The following is a 9,116-nucleotide window of genomic DNA, read 5'->3' as shown; positions in this document are numbered from 1 at the left end:
CTATTCCTATTACATCGTCATCAGCCACAGGGGAATCTACATCGACAAAAGAGGATTTGAACAAACTTTCACAGGAAGTCATTCATCAAAAGCAAGAGAATGAAATTCTCCATAAGAAATTCCAGACTTTGGAAGCACATAAAATAAAGAATGACAGTTTGTATGTTGAGGAAATGTAGAAATCACACAGGTTGAACAGAAGGATCAAAGAGTTGCAGAGTCAGTCACTGATGGCACAGACCTTGGCCCAAGCCAAGGAAATCATTTAGGCAGAAATTAGTCAAGCCATAATTGAAATATGGCCATCCATTCAGATTGTTTTCGAGCAGGAGGAACTCATCAACAAATGTAAAGTAGTCACTGATGAAGTGAAACAGTTGCTTAAAGATAAACCAAGTGAGACTACTGATATGATCGGAGTTCTTAATTCAAAGAGCAGGACAGAGTTGGAGAAAATATAGATTTTAGACATAACAGAAACCATTTTGGAGATCAAGAAGGTTCTCCAAAAGAAGAACTTCATGACACAACTAGAAACTAAATTTCAAGCATTAAGGACCTATGTTCAAAGGTTTCACTTTAAGTTTAATTTAATTAATCAGAGAGGATTGTCGGGATTAGTAGCTCCAAATGATAGGCTTATCAGTTTGGAGGATTACTGCCAGAAACTTTACAGCATAGCAACTGATAGATCAAGTTTTGCATGCATAAAAGGGCACATTATAGGGAAGCAAGCATTGGAAGCTTTAGATTTTGATTTGACCATTAAGCATGAAATAAAACATCTTTTTATAAATAAGCCCACTTTTGAGAAATACACAAAAGTAGATGAAGTTTACAAGAAGTTGGTAAATCTCACCATACCAAGTGAACAAATATGGGATCACTTCTGCGAAGTAATTGAGTAATTTTCATCTTCAACCGATAGACAACTGGGCAGCACTTTTTGGGGACCGTTCATCAACAAATTCCTAAAGAATAGTGCCACCACTTAGCATTTTTCAATTTTTTATTATTTTGTACTATTTTTGTAAAATTTTGTAAGAAATATCTCTAACATATATTTAGTTTTGTATAAATAGCTCCTCATTCGAGTTATTATGGGTGGAACCCTTGTATGAACTTTGGAGCATAATTGTAATCAAGTTGGAGATTCGCTGCATTAATAAAAAGATTCTGAATTTGCCTTCTATAGCTTGTCCTTCGTGTGAGTTTTTCTTTATGATATTTCATAATGTTTTCTTCATATATTTAATTCTTTATGCAAATACCTGGGTAAGATCAAACTGAGTTTCCGTCAGCCTTAAATCCCCTTTGGAGTTATAAATATTAATCAGGGACTAGTTTATGAAGCTATCTGTTATTGTAAACTCTCCTTTATCTATTAATTGCCACACCCTTTGCATTTTCTTAAATATATTTTGTTGTGTAAGTAAACATCGATTACTTATATTCATTATTATGGCCAATTAAATATTTTGTCTGAATATTTAACAAGTTATACTTCAACAAATTCTACTAATCATCCACTTTAAATCAAATTGTTATTTTGGACAAAGTAACAGCCATTTTAATTAATTTTGCAAGTAAATAGGTTCAAACACCTTTTTTCAAATCATACATAACTAAGGTCATCCAAAATCTTTTAAAAACAACCAAAATATTTTAGATGCGTTGGCATGACTAATTGACCTAGAGTCATCTCATAGGACAACATCAGGTTGGTGTCGTTTCCGGGGAGCGAAATTGATTAGTTTCCCTGGGACAATGATTAATAAATTGTTTCTTTAAGCTGAATAAAGAAACTATAGGTTAAAATCCTTCACCTAGCGACTCCACTGACCAAGCTGGCTCCTTCAAAACATACCAGGTCTCACTATGATCCCCAAATAGTTTCCCCACTATCTGATCCAGAAAGACTAGTTAGAGAAGCCTCATTTAGAAGCAGATTAGAAGATTATGCTTCCTCTTTTGTACCATTACAACCTGAAGAAATTTCAGCATCTGATCCCTTTGGGACTATTCCATCCCAATTAGATTTGGTTTGTTTAACACCTAGGGTTCTATAACTTTTGAACAAAGGAGTTGATCTGCTATCAGCTCTTTTAGTCCAATCCTTGGAATCATACAAGCTTTCTGAAATTCCTAATTCAGAAGAGGAGTTGGATGTACATTTACCGGAGCTAAAACCCACCAATTTTATCTCCCCCACTCATTATACATTCCCATCCACCTCTGCACAACTTGAAGAAACTTTTTATGTATTTTCAAACCCTCTATTTGATAATAAAGAACAAGTTGAGACAAAAGTTTAGAAGTTGGTAATTAAAACACCTCTTGAAACTTTTAGGGATCCTCCTCTTTTTTATTCTCCCCCTCCTACCATTACACCATCATCTTCACCACCTTCTTCTTCATCCTCTCCTACACCTCCTACATCTCCTACTAATTCATCATCATCTTCATCTTTAGATATGGCCTTTCAACCTATAATTCAAGCTAGATATGCTGCCCTAAATCTTCCCAACCAGCTCAACAATTTTCCTGATGGATATTTGAAACATCTGCCCAGGTTTAATGGGGAAACTGGTTTGTCTGCAGAAGATCATCTAGCTGCCTTTTTATATTTTGCAGATAATATGAATATAGAGCATGAGGATGTATAATATGTGATTGTTTGTACAGTCATTAGAAGTTAATGTTGGAATTTGGCTTAGTCAATTAGCCTCTGATTCAATTCATTCTTGGAATGAATTAATCACCATTTCAAAAACCAATGGGGTGTCAAGAAAGATCCGGTCTATTATCTAATTGAGTTTTCAGACAAACCCCAGTGAACCAGTAGCAGAATTTATAAAAAGATTCAATAAGCTTTACCATAAGATGCCTCCTGATTGTAAACCTCCAGCCACAACAGCCAAAGTTAGATTTTCCAAAGCCTTAGATGATGACTTTGCAGTCATGCTCAGAGAAAGAACATCTCGTACTTTGCAAGATATACAGACTAACACTATAGAGGCTGAAGCCAATAGATCGGCATCTTCTAAAGTAAAGGCTAAAGTTGAAAAGGCTAAAAGAAATATGAAGGCTAAGGAGGAAGGTTGTTCCTCCAAGACCAAAAATGATGACCAAAAAATTGATGAAATCACATCCCTACTTAGGAACCTTTCTAAGATAGAAACCCAACCAAGAACTGTACAACAAACTGCTACTAGACCATGGTCAGTTTAGAAGAGCTCCTCAAACTCAGATTTTGCAAAGACCTAATATTGATCAACAGATTCATCCCCCTTTGTTAATGATGATCAACCAACAGATGACAATGAACCTTTCATTTTTGAAGAAATTAATCATGTAGATCATTTGTCTTCACCAAATGCTATTATTTCTCTCCCTTCAAATCAATCTTCTTTAGATCATGAAAATTCTCAATTTTCTAAATATCAAGCTTTTACAGAGTTCCTGATTGTAGAGTTAAATAGGAGATATGATTTGAGACCAAGACCAAGTCCTGGTAGGCCTCCGAAAAATCCCATAACAAATGAACCTCACATTAAAACTTCTAAAACTCAGGCAACCATCCTTCAACCATTGAACCAAACAGCCGAGACAAGCCAAATTGATAAAACTGTCTTAACAACCTTTAATGTTGAAAATGAGCTGGAAAGAGTCAAAATACCAATTTCCCTAGATGAACTGTCAAAAAACCTAGCTACAAAACCCAAGTCTCTAAGTGGATTCAATAATCCAGTGTAGATGTTGAAGGGGATGTAATTAGTTTGTAGGACAAGGAACCTTCAGTAGTCTTTGGCCCTAACTCTGATATGATAGATGAGAATGTCCCACCATTCTATGTGACTCTTAAGATTCATGATTTCATGTTATACAATTGTATGTTAGATTTTGGTGCTTCCCATAATCTAATGCCTAAAGTGATCATGGACCAATTAAATTTAGAAGTCACTAGAACCTATCACGATCTCTATACCTTTGATTCCAAGAAAGTACCATTTCTTGGATTGATAAAGGATCTAGTGGACACATTAGCTCAGATTCTTGTCAAAAGTGTTGTGCTAGACATAGTAGTCACAGACATTCCTCCTAAATTTGGCATGCACTTGTCAATATCTTGTTGTGCAAAGCTAGGAGGAAGTTTACAAATGGACATGTAATATGAAACTATTCCTGTGTTTGGAGGTGAACATCTTAGGTTATATAGAGAGGTTAGATTTATGCATACTATTTGTAAATCTGACCAAGCAAGGAATCATCCCATATATGTAGTGGACCAAGATTTTGGATGTTTTGAGTTATCACCGGATAGTTCACAAAATACTCAGTTAACCATAGAAACCATTGTTGACAAGCCTAAAACTATTAAGACTGATATCTAGAAATTATACTTTGATGGTTCCTGCTCAAAGGATGGAGCAGGAGTTGGAATTGTGTTAATTTCTCCAAATAAAGAGAATATCACTCAATCATACAAGCTTGAATTTGATGTAACTAATAACGTAGTTGAGTATGAGGATTTCTTGCTAGGCCTAGAATTAGCTAGAAGTTTAAAGGTGCAAAACTTAAGTGTATTTTCTGATTCTGAACTTACTGTTAAACAAGTTAGAAAGCAATGCCAAACAAAGCATCCTAGACTCAGGTCTTATAGGAATGAAATATGGGATTCAATTGAAAATTTCAACATTTAATATTTCTGTTATTCCTAGAGACCAAAATCTACATGCAGACTGTAGTGCCCCACTCTAGTTGACTGACAATGATATGACATTAACATTTATTTAGCCCTATGACCCACACATTATTCTTTGAGGACCTCAGGTTGAGGATCCGGACACATTACTCTATTATTAGTGGTTGAGATATTAGTGGTTGTGATGTTTTTGTATGTTCTCCATTGATATTATGATGAAGATAGCGTTAATGGTTATGTATGTTATCTATTGGTATTACGATAATTGGAGCATTAATGGTTATGCATGTTCTCTGTTGATATTATGATGGTTGTAGCATTAATGGTTATGTTTGGTCTCTATTGAATTTATGATGATGATGGCAATAAAGGATATGTATGCTCTCTATTGGTATCATGATGATGATAGCTTTGATGGATAGATATGTTTTCTATTGATGTTACGATGTTGATAGCTTTGATTGATATGTATGTTTCCATTGATGTTATGATGATGATAGCCATGATGGACGTGTCCCCTATGTTAACTACTTGCATTAGTTCTAGTTCACAATGAACAATGATGTGAATGACTAGGTGATGTTGATGATGCTATTAGGACAATGACTAACACTGAGAAACCTTGCTACTGATGATTATTGAGTATGGCAGGAAACCATCGGAGGCACTCCATATGACGAGTTGACGACACCTGGTTTGATGAAAATTTATATTATTTTATCTTTGAGATTCTAAGTCAATTTTGAAACTTGCTATATATGTTTATCTATATTCTGATGATATGTTAGTGGTTGCATGCACAGATTAGTTTCTTGGCTGAATGAATCACATATGGGTGATGGGTTTGTACAATTGGATGGAACTACATGGGAGGGGTGGGACAGTGTCCCTGATCTCACCCACTAGCACTCTCGTCGTGACTTGTGCTAAAAAGGTTGAAACACCTTCGCCTTGAAGATCACGATGTCATGGGGGCAGGTCCGAAAGTTGGGTATCTCATGATGATTTTACTAGGGGGCGAGCATCAAGGTGGATTCCTTGATCCCTGACACCATTAGTCTCACTATAGTAGGCAACATAAGGGATGACAGTGGTCTCTGTCGTTGCACATATACTTTTCCCTCGTAGGCACTGAATGCTTGAAGGGCAAGTGGCATGGCACCCTTGGAACTTCAAGGTAATTTCTTGGAGGGCACGACCAACTTGGCACCCTTGGCATCACAAATAAATTGTTAAGCGTGACACCCTTGGAACTTCAAGGGAATTTCTTGAAGGGCATGACCAAAGTTGGCACCCTTGGAATCATTAAAAATAAATAAATTAATAAATATAACCAAGATATGAAAAACCAGGCAAATTCATATCAAGGGTAAATGATGCTAGAACCCAAGGTAATTAAATCAAGAATAAAACTTAGGTTAAGAGGATCATACGAATAAATAAAATGTTTTACCTTAAAAACTCTACCCTTCCCATGTTGGAAAATATTAGGTAGATATGTAATTTAATTAGGTAAAAAAGGGAAAAAGAGACATAAATGTAAGGATAAATACTAATCCTAAAATAGTTAAACCTAATTAAGGGAAGAGGATGGTGAATTAAAATAAGATTAATAAATTAAATTTTAGAAAAATTTAGAGAACCTCCATGTGGCAACAACCAACATAAGAATATTCATCTAAGAGATAACTTGAATTAAATTAAGGAATAGATAGGGGATCAAATCTTGACTTATCAATTGACTTTAGTAATTAACACAAATTAAGGAGTAAAAAAGGGGATCAAGAGACAACTAGGAGAAGAAATAGGAATCTTGTTGAGGTGAGGAAAAATATTATTTTTAAATTAAAATTTAAGTAAATAATGTTGGAGATCCTTGACGAGAGAGTGACACATGGGTGGGTGAATAATCAAACTATTGTATTAACAAAAATAATTAATTATGCATGAAATGTCAAGTGTCACCTATGAGGACTCCTATAAAAGAAGGGGCAGGCCATGGGAGAAGGGACTTTTCTTTACCCTATTATTGGATGGATGAGACTATGTCAGAGTAGTGACTACGAGCTATAGTGAGTTTGGTGAAGTAGAGGACTTTAGAGAGGGACTCTTGAGCCAAAGGGTGCTCTCCTCTACCAGCTAATACATTCCTCCGTTGTACAACCCCATTGCAGCTCAGGGGTTCGCGGGGAAGGAGAGTACCCAAGGAGTAGGTTGGAAGGTCAACCAGTGGGTCATTGCATTTGGATTAAGCATGTCGACATTCAAACTTGGAGGCGACCAACAACAAAGGAGGGAAAATAGCGGCAAGTCAAGTTTGAATCGTGTCTCCTGGTGAACAGTACCTATGTTATTATAATATTCTTTTGTATGACTTCATTATGGTTTTAGTTAATAATATGTAAATTTGATGATATGTTCAATGAAGTGAAATTCAAGAAAGTTTTATATAATGCTCAAGAATTTTTTAGTTCCCAATGCTATTATATTATGGTTGTATTTTTAGTTTGATATATATATATATATATATATATATATAGGGTTGGTCCCTACACATACTCTCTAGCAGTTTCTACCAGTTCCTTTAAAGTCCCTGATCAAATGCTTGTCCAGTACCAAATTCAAGTCAAGTATAGACCATCTAATCCTGAAAACCTTAAGCATTGGCAAATTTTTGATGACGATGAACAGCTTAAATCCTTTCTTCAAGTCATTGTTGAATTTTCAAACTTGCAAGTTGAGGAAGAACATCTTGACAATCTTGAAAATAACAATGAAAATCCAAAACCACAATTAGAAACCAAAATTGTTGATCATAGCATTATATAACTGTCTAACATTTTATTCCAAAGGGATTAATCCCTCTTGAGAAACTCTTTGAACATAATGATGTTCCTAGAAATCCACTACTAAATTCCCCTAAAGAAAATATTGAAATCTATAACATTGGAAGATTTGAAGATATCATAGAGGTTTAAATCTCTACATCACTTTCCATAGAAGCTAAAAACAAATATTTAGCTCTCCTTAAGGCCTACAAGGATGTTTTTTCCTAGTCATATAATGAATTAAAAACATATGACACATCCCTTATTGAGCATAAAATTCCTTTAAAACCATAAGCAAAACCTTTCAAATAGAAGTTGAGGAGAATTAATCTTATTCTACTTCCTATTATTGAAAAAGAACTTAAGAAGCTACTTGACGCCAAAATAATTGTTCCATTAAAATATTCAGACTAGGTGGATAATTTAGTTCCTATTAGAAAAAAGAATGGTGAAATTAGATTGTGTGTAGATTTTAGAAATTTGAACAAATCATCTCTAAAGGATAATTATTCATTGCTTAAGATGGATCAATTACTTTAGAAAGTTTTTGGAGCTGATAGGATTTCCATGTTAGATGGTTTTTTCGAATATAATTAGATAATGGTTAGTCCAGAAGACAGAGAAAATACCGCTTTTACTACTCCTTGGGGCACATTTATGTATGCCCAAATGACATTCGGTCTAACTAACGTTGGAGCAACATTTCAATGAGCTATATATCTTGCAGTAGTAGGTAAGATCTATAAGTTTGTTATTATTTATTTAGATGTTTTTACTGTGTTTTCCAATTCTGATCAGAAGCATTTGAAACATTTGAGCAAAGTTTTTGACAGGTGCAAAAAATTTGGAATTTCACTCAACCCCAAGAAGTCATTGTTTACACTTCAAGAAGGTAAACTACTTGGTCACATCATCTCTAAAGGAGTAGTCATTGATCCCAAGAGAGTCTCAGCCATACAAGCACTCACATTACTAAGGAACGAAAAGGAGATTCAAGCTTTCCTTGATAAAATTAATTTTTTAAGAAGGTTTATCCCTAATTATGCTGAAATTGTTAAGGATATAATGGACATGCTGAGGAAAAATCATGAAGTCAAGTGGATTGTTCTGCTAGGTATGCATTTGATCAAATCAAGATGGCTATTGCAGAAGCCCCCATTTTAGCTAGTCCAGACTACTCTGAGCCTTTTAGTATATTTTCTTTTCAATGCTTCTGAGACCACCCTAGCAGTCGTTCTTCTGCAAAAGAACAAAGATGGAGATGACCAACCCATTGCCTTCTTTAGCAAGGTTATGCGAGATGCGGAGCTTAAGTATGATATTATTGAAAAAAAAAAGCATTTTCTTTAGTCCAAGCTCTAAAAGCCTTTAGAGTTTACCTCCTCCATTATTCTATCATTGCCTGTGTACCCAATAGTGCTTTCCAAACTTTTCTAACTCAGCCAGACATTGATGGAAGGAGAGGAATATGGATAAATAAAATATTAGAGTATGATCTTATCATCAAGACTACCAAACTTTTAAAAGGTCAAGGCTTAGCCAAGCTCTTAGCTGAATCCAATTGCAAGATATTGGGAATAAAC

Source organism: Pinus tabuliformis, chromosome J (assembly GCF_031772625.1).
Source record: "Pinus tabuliformis cultivar Carrire ecotype Pingquan chromosome J, CPIR1, whole genome shotgun sequence".
NCBI classification, from domain to species: Eukaryota; Viridiplantae; Streptophyta; class Pinopsida; order Pinales; family Pinaceae; genus Pinus; species Pinus tabuliformis.
The sequence above is the reverse complement of the archived record's forward strand: the minus strand, read 5'-3'. Positions refer to the sequence as shown.